Raw genomic sequence first — 15,459 nt, 5'->3', positions numbered from 1 at the left:
TCCCTGTCCGGGGGAGGGGCGGGGGCGGGTCCCCGGCGAGGCTCCTCCCACCCTCCCTCCTCCCCCGCACCTCCCCCTCCCGGCCGGGCCTGGTCCTTCCGGGCAGGAGGAAGAGGAAAGAGGCCGCGGTTTTACCTCAGCGTCGCGGGGTGGGGAGTTCCCCAGGCTTCCCCCGAGAGGAGACCCACCCGAGCCCAGTGGCCGGCGAAGGCGAGGCCGGAAGGGACGTCAGAGGGGGAGGAGCGGCCCGCCTTCCTTTCCGGTCCTCTCTAGGAAGCCAGCTCGGCGCCCCTTAACCCTTCTCTCTCCCGGCGTCGCGCAGGCGCAGGGCTGCTCCATGGGGGGGGGCAGGGAGGAAGCAGGACCCAGAACCCGGGACTGGGCGCGTGTGCGTGGGAAGGGGGAACGCGTGTCCCGGAGGAGGAGCCCCTCTCTCTGCCTGGGGCTGCGAAGGGGCTCCTGGGCGGGGGAGCGGGGAGCCTTCCAGGGGGGGCGCTGGGGCCAGATGGGGGACCCGGGGCGTCTCTCTTGGGGGCTTCTGGGGGGCTGCGGGGCAGAGCCCTGTCCCAGAAAAAGGGGGGCCTGGGAGGGTCCGGGAAGAAGGAGCACTGGGCGCGTGTGCGTGGGAAGGGGGAACGCGTGTCCCGGAGGAGGAGCCCCTCTCTCTGCCTGGGGCTCCGGGGGGGAGGAACCATGTCTCTGGCCCCTGCAGAGAAAAGGGGGCTGGAAATGCCACGGACAACGAAATCACTCAGCGTCCCCTGAATATCAAGCAGCAGGAAAGGACCACACAAAAAGTCCACAGATGAAGTTTTATTCAAACCCAGAACAGAGAAAAAGCAGCACTAAGTGCCGTGTCTCAAAGAGGCAGCGTCACACCTTTACCTTAGAAAAAGTAATTAAACGTAACAATCGGCAAAGAGGCAGTTAAATGGACTTTTTCAGTGGCAGGGGGACAAGGAAGCCCATCACAGCAGAAGAAGAGATTTCTGCGCATCTCGAGAGCAACAAGAATGTATTCCTTCCCCCCCCTTTGCTTGAGAAGTAAAACTCTGCAAGGCTTTGGCTCCAGGGTCCCTTGAGAGAGAGTTGGTTCCGACTCCCTGAGCAAAGAGGAAGGAAAAGGGGGTCCTGCAAGGAGAGGATGAGGGGAAGACCCCCTTTTCTAGGGGTGGGGGAGAGGGATTGGGCTCCCGGGTCAAGAGAGCACCTTGTATCCTGGCACTGAAAAGACACCCCCCCCCCCCTCACACACACTTTGTGGCATCTCCTTTTGGCCAAGGGTCAAAACATAGTTCCAACTTGAAAACCACCTCCAGGACCAGGCATCCTCAATGGGCTTTGGACTACAACTCCCAACCGGGCCTGCCAGCAGAAGGCAGGGGGGATGGAAACAGCCGTCCAAAAGGTCCAGCCAGCTCCAGAGGCGACCCAAGGCTGCTCTCCAACGGGGCGCTGCTCCAGGCATCTGAGTTGCCCAGTTCAAGGGAGCTGGCGGGACTAAGAACCGGGGTTCCTGAATCGCAGGTGTCAGAGCTGCTTCCAGATCCCAGCTCACACAGGACCACGCTAGCCAGCGTTCACTTTATAAGAGTCTTTATTGAGTTACAGGTTTCATTTCCGAACTGCAGCGTGCAGCTCTACGTCTTCTACGCTAGACCGACGAAGTCCCGTCTGACTCCCCGCCTCTTGCACACCAACTTAATACCCTAGCTTTGCTCCACCTCTTGCGCCTTTCCTTCCTCCGCTGGGTCCCTCTGCCCCCCGAGGTCCCCTCCTTCCTAGACTCTTCTGACGCTGACGAAGACCCCCCGGACCCTTCTGCCTCCTTGCGGCGGGCTTTGGGACCTGGCTCCCTCTCCGGGCTGCTTACTGCGCCAGCTTCCGCTGCATTTGAACTTGGCGCGCGCGCCCAACTTTCTACCTTCCTCTTGACCGTTTCCTCGCTCCCTGATGAGGGCGTGACCACTCCTGACTCATGCCCTCCCTCCTGCTGAAAGCCTCCGGAACCTGATGCCTGGTCCCCTTTCTCCCCGCTGCTCCCAGCTGGGCACGTTGGTCCCGACTTCCAGCTGCTGCTCTCTGATTCCCCTCTGGTCCCTTCTTCCTGGGGTGTCCCCCTGTGTTCCCCCCTTGCTCTGACCACTGGCGCTCCTTTCTGTGAATCCTCTGACTCACTGGAAAGACTCGGAGATCTCGGGTCGTCATCATCACTCATCCTTCCTTCGTATTCCTCTCCCTCGCTCTCTGTTTACTCCCTTTCCTGCATCTCTGCTCCCGAACCCCTGACAGCAGGGGTTGGACTAGATGAGGCTGGAGTGTCCTCTTCCAGGATTCCTCTTGTGGCTCCCAATGCCAGGGCTGGAATGTCTCCCAAAACTGCCCCCCCTTTCACAAGGAGGTCTCCCCCCCCCCTGTGTCTTAAACTACCCTTTGACTGGCAACCATCTCCAATCTCCTTGCTGGACAATCCCAACCAAAGATGCATTAGATTCTCTGAAATCTACTCAGGATTCCTGTAGTGATTTCATGCTCTTTATTGAAGCTTGTAAAGCAGTGATTTAATTGCACACACACCCCAACCTCAGGCTTTAATCTACATTATTTACACAATTAATCCTGTCTGGTTGGCTGATTCTGCTTCCCTCCTGCAGCCTGATTGGTCTTTTCCTGCAGGCCAATCAGTTGTTGCATTCTAGGATCCTACTTGCCTTTTGTTCTAGGCTCCAAGCTTAGTACATAACCCCCCCTCCCCTCTACATTCCCGTTGCGCCCAGAAGGTTAGCGTTCGTAGTCGTTGAGGTATGCCGGTCACCTACGTATGCCTTGTGGTCTTGGGTGTCTCAGTAGGGGTTTCTGGTTCTGGCTCTTGTTCCAGGGCTGCCGGCTGTGACAGGGTCGTAGGGTTGGACGCCGCTGGTCCACTCGGTTGTGGTTCTGGTTCCTGTGGCTGCTCGGCCTCGGTCACTTCTGGACTTCCTAGTTCTGCCTCCCTTACCCGCTCCTCCTGTGGGCTTTCCTTAAAACAGGGTGGGGGGTTGAGAGGGCTTAGTCTTCCAAACAACTCTCTATCCATTAGTTAGTAGACAAGCTTCCCAGTGCAAGGAGAGGAAAGCAGACCTCTGAGCCCAGCCTGGCCCCCCACCAAATCTTGCCCGCATGCCTTGAGGCCCCAAGATGTGCGGAGGAAGGCCTGGAGGGCAGCTGCTGGCTGGGACTTTGATTGGGGCAGGGTGGGGGCACAGGGAGAGGGAGACAGGAAGACCGGCCAAGGGGTTTCAATGGGGGGATTTATTCACATTGGTTTTCTACCCAAAAACCACCATCCCCGGCTGTGAGAAGGGTGGCGCCTCTTCCATTAATTCCTCTTCCAGTCCCAGCCACTCCGCTCAAACCTTTGCTAAAATCCTGCTCTCCTCCCTCCTCTCCGTCTCAGAGGCTGGGCTTTCTGTCTCATCTCAAGAACCTCCAAAGCGCCCGCAATTGCCTCTTATCTTCCACCCAAACCGTCCACATCAATCCTAAGCGTCTCCTGTTCTGATGTCCATTTTTTGTCTTCTTTTCCAGCTTTTCAGACATCTCCTCCCTTCCTTTCATGGAGATATCTAGTGCTTCTGTTTTCTTTGTCAGTGTCTCTACTTTAGAATCATAGAATCAGAGAGTTGGAAGAGACCACAAGGGCCATCGAGTCCAACCCCCTGCCAAGCAGGAAACACCATCAGAGCACTCCTGACATATGGTTGTCAAGCCTCTGCTTAAAGACCTCCAAAGAAGGAGATTCCACCACACTCCTTGGCAGCAAATTCCACTGTCGAACAGCTCTTACTGTCAGGAAGTTCTTCCTAATGTTTGGCTGGAATCTTCTTTCTTGTAGTTTGGATCCATTGCTCCGTGTCCGCTTCTCTGGAGCAGCAGAAAACAACCTTTCTCCCTCCTCTATGTGACATCCTTTTATATATTGGAACATGGCTATCATATCACCCCTTAACCTCCTCTTCTCCAGGCTAAATATGCCCAGCTCCCTTAGCTCCCTCATAAGGCATCGTTTCCAGGCCTTTGACCATTTTGGTTGCCCTCCTCTGGACACGTTCCAGTTTGTCAGTGTCCTTCTTGAACTGTGGTGCCCAGAACTGGACACAGTACTCCAGGTGAGGTCTGACCAGAGCAGAATACAGTGGCACTATTACTTCCCTTGATCTAGATGCTATACTCCTATTGATGCAGCCCAGAATTGCATTGGCTTTTTTAGCTGCCGCGTCACACTGTTGGCTCATGTCAAGTTTGTGGTCAACCAAGACTCCTAGATCCTTTTCACATGTACTGCTCTCAAGCCAGGTGTCACCCATCTTGTATTTGTGCCTCTCATTTTTTTTTGCCCAAGTGCAATACTTTACATTTCTCCCTGTTAAAGTTCATCTTGTTTGTCTTGGCCCAGTTCTCTAATCTGTCAAGGTCGTTTTGAAGTGTGATCCTGTCCTCTGGGGTGTTAGCCGCCCCTCCCAGTTTGGTGTCATCTGCAAATTTGATCAGGATGCCCTTGAGTCCATCATCCAAGTCATTGATAAAGATGTTGAATAAGACCGGGCCCAAGACAGAACTCTGTGGCACCCTACTAGTCACTCATCTCCAGGATGAAGAGGAACCATTGATGAGCACCCTTTGGGTTTGGTCAGTCAGCTAGTTACAAATCCACTGAGTGGTAGCATAGTCAAGAGCGCAAACCTGTCTTAATTTTAGCTTCTTCAGGTAGCTCTAAGTCCTTTTAAGAGCTCCAATTGTGTTAAGAACTTTAAAAATGAGACCAAACTTTCATAAATCCCTCCTATCACACTCTTGGCACTGAAATAGTTTCTACCCTGTGTGAATTCTCTGGTGGGAAATGAGATTGTTGCTTTGACTGAAGCTCTTTCCACATTCCACGCACTGTTAGGGTTTTTCCCCTGTATGAATCCTTTGATGGGAAGTGAGCTTGGCCCTATGACTGAAGCTCTTTCCACACTCCACACACTGATAGGGTTTCTCCCCTGTATGAATCCTTTGATGCAAAGTCAGTTCAAAGCTCGTCCTGAAGCTCTTTCCACATTCCACGCACTGATAGGGTTTCTCCCCTGTATGAATCCTTTGATGAAAAGTGAGTTCAAAGCTCGTCCTAAGCTCTTTCCACATTCCATGCACTGATAGGGTTTCTCCCCTGTATGAATCCTTTGATGGGAAGTGAGCTTGGCACTCTCACTGAAGCTCTTTCCACATTCCATGCACTGATAGGGTTTCTCCCCTGTATGAATCCTTTGATGGGAAGTGAGCTTGGCACTCTCACTGAAGCTCTTTCCACATTCTAAGCACTGAAAGGGTTTCTCCCCTGTATGAATCCTTTGATGGGAAGTGAGATGGGCACTCTGACTGAAGCTCTTTCCACATTCCATGCACTGATAGGGTTTCTCCCCTGAATGAATCCTTTGATGGGAAGTGAGATTGGCACTCCGATTGAAGCTCTTTCCACATTCTAAGCACTGAAAGGGTTTCTCCCCTGTATGAATCCTTTGATGGGAAGTGAGATTGGCACTCTGACTGAAGCTCTTTCCACATTCCATGCACTGAAAGGGTTTCTCCCCTGTATGAATCCTTTGATGCGAAGTGAGTGCAAAGCTCGTCCTGAAGCTCTTTCCACATTCCATGCACTGATAGGGTTTCTCCCCTGTATGAATCCTTTGATGGGAAGTGAGAGAGGAGCTAGCAGTGAAGCTCTTTCCACACTCCACACACTGATAGGGTTTCTCCCCTGTATGAATCCTTTGATGCAAAGTCAGTTCAAAGCTCGTCCTGAAGCTCTTTCCACATTCCACGCACTGAAAGGGTTTCTCCCCTGTATGAATCCTTTGATGGGAAGTGAGATGGGCACTCTGACTGAAGCTCTTTCCACATTCCACACACTGAAAGGGTTTCTCCCCTATATGAATCCTTTGATGGGAAGTGAGATGGGCACTCTGACTGAAGCTCTTTCCACACTCCAAGCAGTGATAGGGTTTCTCCCCTGTATGAATCCTTTGATGGGAAGTGAGAGAGGAGCTAGCAGTGAAGCTCTTTCCACACTCCACACACTGATAGGGTTTCTCCCATGTATGAATTCTCCGATGGGAAGTGAGCTTGGCCCTCTGATTGAAGTTCTTTCCACATTCCAAGCAGTGATAGGGTTTCTTCTTAAGGGGATTTCTTTGATGGGAAGTCGAATGGGAGCTCTGACTGAAGCCCTCTCCACAGTCTGAATCCTGATATGGCTCCTCCACAGTGTGGATTTCGTTGTGGTCTCCCTTGTTCTTCATTTCCAATTCATCACCACCTGAAACTAAGAGGCAAACGGATTAGAGTCTCGGGAAGAAGTGCAGCCCCAAATTATGGAACAATGCTAATTAATGCTTGGGAGAGGCGAAGAACTGAAGGGAGTTAGATGTTATAATGTTCCTTTTGTTCTGCAAAATATCTAGTTTCATATACAAATCAAATTGAATATTATATGTTTTCTCTCTCTAGTTTTGAAAAGTACAGCTTAAGCTGGTAATGTCATTTTGTTCAAATTTAAATATGGATCTATACTATCTTCATAAATAAAATGTGCTTTTATTATTACCGTATTTTTTGCTCTATTGGACGCACCGGACCACAGGACGCACCTAGTTTTTAGAGGGGGAAATCAAGGGGGAAATATTATCACACACACCCCGCAGCCCCAAAGAGCCACGGACACGATGCGCACAGCCTGTCCGCTTCTCCCAGAGCTTCTCGGGGCTGCGGGGGAAGCCCGGGTCCCCCCCCAGTCCCCAAGAGCAAGGAAACCAAGACAGCAAGTGGGATCCATAGCCACGCAACCTCTCCAGCCAGGAGCTAAACCTCTCCAGCGCGGCTAAAGAAGAAGACAAGGCAGCAAGCGCGACCCATACCGCTCGCTGCCTTGGCCTCCTCTTTAGCCTTGTGCAGCATCTTCAGCCTTGCGCAATGGGATGGATCGTGCCCGCTGTCCATCGGGGCTGGACTAGATTACTCCTGGGGTTCCCTTCCAACCCCGCAATTCTATGACCACGGAATGTGTTGGGGGTCTCCACCACTGGAGGCTTTTAAGCAGCAGTTGGGGGACCATCTGCCTGGCGTTCTTTAGCTGTGATTCCTACATTGTGAGGGGGCTCGGCTGGATGACCCTCGGGTGGCCCTCCCAACTCTATACATTCCTACAATTCTGCGGCAGGAGATCCACAGCCACTTCACACAATGCCCACTCCCAATTTTCATCGGAGAGACATGTGGCTTCAGTGTCTAGGTAGGTACCCCCCTACCTGCCACTCTTCCCCCACCCCACTTAAGCCGAGGGAATACCTGCCCAGAAAAGCTCCCAGGTGAGGCAAAGGTTAAGATCTACCTCTGGTAAATAGCTTTGTATCCCCCCTCTTTCCCTTTTCTCTTCCTCTTCTATGCTATTTCCTTCTTTTGTGTTTTGTTTAATCTGTTTTTATTGTATACTAAAATAAAAGCTGCAAAGTTTCCTTTTTTATAATATCCCCCCCCCCCTCCAAACTAAAACGTTAGATAAAAACACTGATCCAGAGGAAAAGAAGGAGGTGGAGAAAGGATGGAAAAAGAAAAAGAGGTAGAGATAGAGATAGAGATATTTTTAAAAAGTTGGCTTCTTTAGCCTTGCACAGCCTTCCCCCCGGCTGGAGAGGTTGCGCATGGCTTTTCCCCAGGAGGGAGTCAGTCCCTTCTCCCTCCTGAGGAAAAGCCTGCAAGACCCGCACAAAGCTTGTGTGTGGCTCTTGGGGGCTTTTCCTGCCTGCCTCCCCCCCGGCATTCACTCCATAGGAATCCCAGACTTTCCCCCTTAGTTTTTAAGACGGGAAAAGTGCGTCTGTCAGAGCTGCTACCAGATCCCAGCTCACACAGTACCACGCTAGCCAGCGTTCACTTTATAAGAGTCTTTATTGAGTTACAGGTTTCATTTCTGAACTGCAGCGTGCAGCCCTACGTCTTCTACGCTAGACCGACGAAGTCCCGTCTGACTCCCCGCCTCTTGCACACCAACTTAATACCCTCGCCTTGCTCCACCTCTTGCGCCTTTCCTTCCTCCTCTGGGTCCCTCTGCCCCCCGGGGTCTCCTCCTTCCTACTCTCTTCTGACGCTGACCCCCCGGACCCTTCTGCCTCCTTGCGGCGGGCTTTGGGACCTGGCTCCCTCTCCGGGCTGCTTACTGCGCCAGCTTCCGCTGCATTTGAACTTGGCGCGCGCGCCCAACTCTCTACCTTCCTCTTGACCGTTTCCTCGCTCCCTGATGAGGGCGTGACCACTCCTGACTCATGCCCTCCCTCCTGCTGAAAGCCTCCGGAACCCGATGCCTGGTCCCCTTTCTCCCCGCTGCTCCCAGCTGGGCACGTTGGTCCCGACTTCCAGCTGCTGCTCTCTGATTCCCCTCTGGTCCCTTCTTCCTGGGGTGTCCCCCTGCTTTCCCCCCTTGCTCTGACCACTGGCGCCCCTTTCTGTGAATCCTCTGACTCACTGGAGAGACTCGGGGATCTCGGGTCGTCATCATCACTCATCCTTCCTTCGTATTCCTCCCCCTCGCTCTCTGTTTCCTCCCTTTCCTGCGTCTCTGCTCCTGAACCCCTGACAGCGTCCTATGGAGCGAAAAATACGGTATTTAAAAGATGGCCAAAGCAGGTAAGTTCCCTGTCCAAAATTAAGATATACAGTGTTACCTCGGTTAGTTCTTGGTATGAGCTTTCGTGTGCATGCACACTTCTTCAGATACACTGAAACAGAAGTTGCCAGATCCTTCTATATACTGAGAAGGTGGGGAGGGGTATTACTCAGAAGGGTGGTGGGAATGGGTGATTGGCAGATAGCTGAGATGAGTCTTTTGACGACTCTTAACGACTGTAATAGGTCTTACAGGAAAAGGCAAGGGGTGAGAAGGTGAAAAATGGCTCAGTCATGTATAATGAGATAAGAATCCAATGTCTTTGTTCAGACCAGGTCTCTCCATGGTTTTAAGTTTGGTAATGAGTTGCAATTCAGCAGCTTCTCTTTCCAGTCTATTTCTGAAATTCCTTTGTAGTAAAACAGCTACTTTGAGATCTTGTATAGAACGTCCTGGGAGATTGAAGTGTTCTCCTACTGGTTTCTCTGTCTTGTGATTCTTGATGTCAGATTTATGTCCGTTTATTCTTTGGCATAAGGTTTGGCCTGTTTGTCCAATATAGAGAGCTGAAGGACACTGTTGGCATCCAAAATTTAAGATATACAGTGGTGCATCGCAAGACGAAATTAATCCGTTCCGCGAGTCTCTTCATCTTGCGGTTTTTTCGTCTTGCGAAGCACGGCTATTACCGGCTTAGCGGCTATTAGCGGCTTAGCGCCTTTAAGAAAAAGGAAACAAACTCGCAAGAACTCGCAAGACGTTTCATCTTGCGAAGCAAGCCCATAGGGAAATTTGTCTTGCGGAACGACTCAAAAAACGGAAAACCCTTTCGTCTTGCGAGTTTTTCGTCTTGCGAGGCATTCGTCTTGCGGGGCACCACTGTACAGTGTTACCTCGGGTTACATACGCTTCAGGTTACATACGCTTCAGGTTAAAGACTTCACTAACAGCAGCAGCAGAAGGCCCCATTAGCTAAAGTGGTGCTTCAGGTTAAGAACAGTTTCAGGTTAAGAACAGACCTTCAGAATTAAGTTCTTAACCCAAAGTACCACTGTACTTAAATGTTACATTATTGTGAGAAGTTACAGGGGACGAGGCAGGGGGCCTTCTCGATAGGGGAACCCACCCTGTGGAACGCCCTCCCATCAGATGTCAAGGAAATAACTATGCAACTTTTAGAGGACTTCTGAAGGCACCTCTGTATTGGGAAGTTTTTAATGTTTGATGTTTTATTATGGTTTTCTATTTGTTGGAAGTTGCCCAGAGTGGCTGGGGCCACCCAGTCAGATGGGCAGGATGAAAATAATAAAATTATCATTATTGTTACTACAGGGTTCACTGCCTGAGATTCAAAAAGCCTGGCTCTGTTTTGGGATGGAGTTTGTTTGGTTCAGTCGTGGAATCTGTCAAGCAACTCTTTGGTCAAAAATCACTCTGAATCCTACATTTAAGAAGGCCTGGGCAGTTCAGACAGCCTGATCATGGTTTTAAACGGCAGAACTGGAGGAAGAATATTCACAGGGAAAACAATCAATAGCCATCCACACAAGGTTTGCTGTGGGAGTGTTAACATCCCAGGTGCTGTGGGTGGCGCTGTTGAGCCCCATCGAAATATCAGAGGTTCGTCACATAGAGAGATGTCTTGAATTACAAAACAGATAGGATGATCCAATAGGGAGCCTTACCGAGAGAGTCCAAGATCCCACGATTCTCCTCCATGACTTCCTTATGGAGAGCTCTCTGGTCAGGATCCAGCAACGCCCACTCCTCGTCTGTGAAATGGACAGCCACATCTTCAAAGCACACTGGACCCTAACAGAACAGGAAAAAGGCTGTCCTCTTAGAGAACATTCACTTGGCTCTGTTGTGTTCTACAGCGGCCAGACTCCTCTCTGCCTTCCTCATCCCTCTCTCCTGCTGCAGCTTCTGCCTCGGAGTCTGGGCTGCTCTCTGCCACAGACTCCCTCTGCTCCCTGAGCCCTCTTCTCTCTCCAGCTTCAGACCCCTCCTCCTCCTCCTCCTCCCAGTCGGCTCCCTCTTCTCTGGCTCCTCCCACCATTCCTCTGCATCCAACTGTGCTCAGCCAGTCTGCATCCAAGCAGTCCTTCCCCACAAGGCTCCTTCCCCCTACCTGATCTGGGTCCACAGCTGCTGCCTCCCCTCCACCACCATGGAAAGATGAAGGAGCAGGTCTTGGTGGCATCATTCCGTCACCTGGGAGAGACCAAGGTAAGTGGAAAGCGTGAGCGCCTGCTTCTCTCAGAGGTGAAACAGTGCATCTCTCCGTACAGATGGGGCTTCGTCCAAGTCTCCCCTGCTAGCTTCCGGTTCCGCTCTGCCTTAATGGAGGCAGCGGGAGATCGTTGGCAATGGAAAAACAAGGATGACTGAGGGTAATTCTCCTTGCAAGTTTCCCCCAGGGACAGGGGGGAACGGGCTTGACTCCCAGTTCGTCTCAGTACCAGGCTCTGGCTCCGGCATGGATTGCGAGAGGCAGGGAGGCGCTGAGTGCAAAAGCCCTTGGCCTGCCGAAAACCCTCCTTCGCTGCAATTATGAAGCAGAGGTTCTCCTGTCAATTAGAGCTCAATTTGGACTAATGTACAGGCGTTGCTGGAAGGGATGAGATCATAAACTGTGGAATTAAACCAGCTGCAAGGTCTTTTAAGGTTTGAATTTGAGAATAAACTTCATTTGGTGCAAAAGACGGTGGGTGGGGGGAGGGGAGCTTATGGCTTCTTTATATAAAGTTTTCTTTTCTACACTAATGAATTGGCAGCCTGCGATTGAATACTAGTTGAAAATATCTATGTACCGGTGAGCAGGGATGAAACTGGACTGCAGATATGAAATATAACTTCAAATAGAACTGTGTGTGTGAAAAACAAAAAGGAAAAAGGGAGGGAAGCTCTATTTTGCAAAATGTTTACGATGGAAAATTAGAGCTGACTCTTCCCCATCCTTTATTATATACAGACTGAACTGATTAATGCTAAAAGGACTTGGAATTTAATTTAATTGGATAAATGCGCATTTATCTTAGGCCAGACAGAGAGATGTAAGGAATCTGAAAGTTGTGAGGGAGCTGATAAGGTTCATTACTGAGTCATTTGCAATTCTGACAGATCCCTCTCTTTCCCAGGTGTAGAAGAAAAATGGCAAAAACTGATTATTTATTGGGACAGTTTGATTTTTGCAGCTGCTGTTAAAGTTGCCAAAGAACGAAGCACAGGACAGAGCGATGGAGAATTTCTGAAACCACAATGGGATATTAGCTCCGCCCAAGGAATGATGGAGAACAGCAACAACCAGGAAAAGATAGACAGAACATTTTACAAGTACAGGAAGAAACATCACGAACAGAAAGATTGCCACACACAGGAAGAGTAAGGATACAGCTGGAGTGCCTCACTTGTAGTTTTATATATTATTTGATGTTTCAATACGAATGGAAGTCATTAATACTGCAGTTGTTGTATAAAGGATTGTTATCTTGACAGGAGTGTAATTGAAATTAATAAGATTTTGGAATGGAGAAATCAAGAAAATCATCAAGCCATCGGTTTTAGCATGTGGGGGGGGGGACCTACATTATATAATTTGGTATCTTAAAGATTGGTATTACTAATTGTATTGTAATTTCGCATTGTTATAATGAGGACTGTAATTGTAAACTAATCAAATTACTATTGTAAATGTCTCCCCTGCTGAGTACATTTGGACATTTGTACTCATTTCATATAATAGTTGTGCAAAAATACATCTCTTCCCCCGCTCTGAGCTCCAGGTGTATTCCCTCAAAGGATGCAAAGAACTCAGAGATTAGTTTCAAAACCAAGAGAATGTGACAAAACGGGGGAGAAAACACTCCTTCCTCCTTACCCAGAGGCCTCACTCTGGCGTCCAACGGAGTCTTCTCTGCCTCAGAAGAATCAAGACCCATTTCTGCCAAAAGATCCTTCCTCTGAAAGAGCAACAAGGATTCAAAACAGAGAATGGGGAGAAGGGTTAGAGAAGGAATGGCAGAGGCAAGCGCTTTCGGGGGACAGAGGTGAAAGCTGCTTCCTGCTTCTGCTAGACTGGTGTCTGGGGTTGGCTGCCAGGACCATGAAACATTGGTCCTCACGGATCTTCACTGGCTCCCCGAACGTTTCCCAGCACAATTCAAAGCCCTAAACGGCCTCAAAGGCCCACTATACCCAAAGGAGCGTCTCCATGAACTGAGGTCCAGTTCGGAGGGTCTTCTGCTGATTCCCTCACTGTGGTAAGTGAAGTTACAGGGAACCAGGCAGAAGACCTTCTCCACAGTGGCCCCCACCCTGGGGAATGCCCTCCCATCAGGTGAGAAGGAGATAAGAAAATGCATAACTTTTAGAAGACATCTGATGTCTTCTTATGCTTTTATATGTGCTGGAAGGCACCCAGCCACATGGGTGTCATTAATAATAATAATAATAAGCATTCCTAAAAAGGATGGGGCCATTAGGAAATGATTTGGGAATACTCTCCCTCCTCTTTGGAGCCCCTTGGGAGTATCCAGAAGAAAGTCTCTCTCACCTGCTGCTCTGCCTGCTTCCTCTCCTCTGCCTGACTCAGGAGGAAACCTTCGGCCAGGGCCACCGCCTGGGAACTGGTCTCCGCTCCACATTCCCTCACCCAGCTCTCCATCTCCAGAGGAAGGACAGCCAGGAACTGCTCCAAGATCACCAGGTCCAGCATCTCAGCTTTCGTGTGTCTTTCTGGCTTCAGCCATTGATGGCAAAGGTGGTAGAGTTGGCTGCAAACCTCTCGGGGTCCTTTGGCCTCCTGGTAGCAGAACTGCCTGAGCTGCTGGCTCTGCACCTCTGAGCAAAGGGTGTCCTCCTGACCCGGGTTCTTCCTCACAGAGTTTTCCCAGAATTCCCCACTGCTCCCCGTTTCCATGGCATGGCCTCTTCCTGCTTCAGGGCCAGCTGAGTCTTGCTCATCCATCTGGGCTCTCCGGAAGTCTCCAAGAGATCGGAAGGAGCCCCTTGGTCCTCTGCCAAGTTCTACTGCAAGGTGCAGCAAATCCTACGAATCAAACACATTCTTCTATTGTAAGATCAATACACTGCCAAGAGAAGAAGAGTGTTCCCTGAGGAGGCATGGATGAGTCTTCCTAGGAACCAGGGCTGGATTGCCACCGTCCCTGTTGTTGTTTAGTGGTGTCCGCCTCTTTGTGACCCCCTGGACCAGAGCACGCCAGGCCCTCCTGTCATTCACTGCCTCCCGCAGTTTAGTCAAACAAATAAAGAATTAGGGATGGGAAATGCCCTACAGAGATTTATGAATCGAGAGAGAACCTAAAGCATTTGCAAGGAGGACGGTTTGTAAGCAGAGGTATTCCTGTCCTTCTCCTTCGTGGTCTTTCCCTCTTAATATCCTTCTCCCTCATAATAATGTCCCTCTTAATATTCTTCTCCCTCACAATTATGTCCCTCCGAATGTCCTTCTCCCTCATGTCCCTCTTAATATACTTCTCCCTCATAATTATGTCCCTCTTAATATACTTCTCCCTCATAATAATGTCCCTCTTAATATACTTCTCCCTCATAATAATGTCCCTCTTAATATACTTCTCCCTCATAATAATATCCCTCTTAATATACTTCTCCCTCATAATAATGTCCCTCTTAATATACTTCTCCCTCACAATAATGTCCCTCTTAATATACTTCTCCCTCATAATAATGTCCCTCTTAATATCCTTCTCCCTCATAATAATGTCCCTCTTAATATCCTTCTCCCTCATAATAATGTCCCTCTTAATATACTTCTCCCTCACAACCATGTCCCTCTTAATATCCTTCTCCCTCACAATTATGTCCCTCCGAATGTCCTTCTCCCTCATGTCCCTCTTAATATCCTTCTCCCTCACAATAATGTCCCTCTTAATATCCTTCTCCCTCACAATAATGTCCCTCTTAATATCCTTCTCCCTCATAATAATGTCCCTCTTAATATACTTCTCCCTCATAATAATGTCCCTCATAATATCCTTCTCCCTCACAATCATGTCCCTCTGAATGTCCTTCTCCCTCACAATCATGTCCCTCTTAATGTCCTTCTCCCTCACAATCATGTCCCTCTTAATATCCTTCTCCCTCACAATCATGTCCCTCTTAATATCCTTCTCCCTCACAATCGTGTCCCTCTTAAGGTCCTTCTCCCTCACAATCATGTCCCCCTTAATATCCTTCTCCCTCACAATAATGTCCCTCTTAATATCCTTCTCCCTCACAATAACGTCCCTCTTAATATCCTTCTCCCTCACAATCATGTCCCTCTTAATGTCCTTCTGCCTCACAATCATGTCCCTCTTAATGTCCTTCTCCCTCACAATCATGTCCCTCTTAATATCCTTCTCCCTCATAATAATCTCCCTCTTAATATCCTTCTCCCTCACAATCATGTCCCTCCGAATATCCTTCTCCCTCACAATCATGTCCCTCTTAATATCCTTCTCCCTCACAATCATGTCCCTCTTAATATCCTTCTCCCTCACAATCATGTCCCTCTTAATGTCCTTCTGCCTCACAATCATGTCCCTCTTAATGTCCTTCTCCCTCACAATCATGTCCCTCTTAATATCCTTCTCCCTCATAATAATCTCCCTCTTAATATCGTTCTCCCTCACAATCATGTCCCTCCGAATGTCCTTCTCCCTCACAATCCTGTCCCTCCGAATGTCCTTCTCCCTCACAATCATGTCCCTCTTAATGTCCTTCTCCCTCATAATAATGTCCCTCTTAATGTCCTT

At 49.6% G+C, this 15,459-nt stretch overlaps 2 protein-coding genes and 2 long non-coding RNA genes across 4 annotated transcripts in view; 1 reads left to right on the top strand and 3 right to left on the bottom strand.

Moving 5' to 3' along the window:
- LOC309537027 overlaps positions 1–5,145 on the bottom strand; it is a 52,730-nt gene extending 47,585 nt beyond the window's left edge. Inside the window, exon 1 of the long non-coding RNA XR_014221769.1 lies at positions 4,723–5,145. This is a non-coding gene — a long non-coding RNA (uncharacterized lncRNA). The remainder of the gene's footprint in view (positions 1–4,722) is intronic.
- LOC309536786 (uncharacterized protein) overlaps positions 1–12,628 on the bottom strand; it is a 44,925-nt gene extending 32,297 nt beyond the window's left edge. Inside the window, exon 1 of the mRNA XM_082231101.1 lies at positions 12,561–12,628. The gene's annotated coding sequence lies outside the window, so the exon portion shown is untranslated. The remainder of the gene's footprint in view (positions 1–12,560) is intronic.
- Positions 1–15,459, bottom strand: part of LOC309537563 (zinc finger protein 213-like) — a gene marked incomplete at its 3' end in the record, with an annotated part of 61,156 nt that overhangs the window by 10,380 nt on the left and 35,317 nt on the right. The gene's annotated exons all lie outside the window — the stretch shown is intronic.
- LOC309537022 lies at positions 1,053–3,395 on the top strand. The gene is made up of 2 exons (XR_014221760.1): positions 1,053–1,527; positions 2,296–3,395. It is a non-coding gene; the product is annotated as an uncharacterized lncRNA (long non-coding RNA).

This window comes from Podarcis vaucheri, assembly GCF_965113315.1.
Source record: "Podarcis vaucheri genome assembly, chromosome: 7".
In the NCBI taxonomy this organism is placed as follows: Eukaryota; Metazoa; Chordata; class Lepidosauria; order Squamata; family Lacertidae; genus Podarcis; species Podarcis vaucheri.
This window is presented reverse-complemented; position numbering and strand designations above follow the sequence as displayed.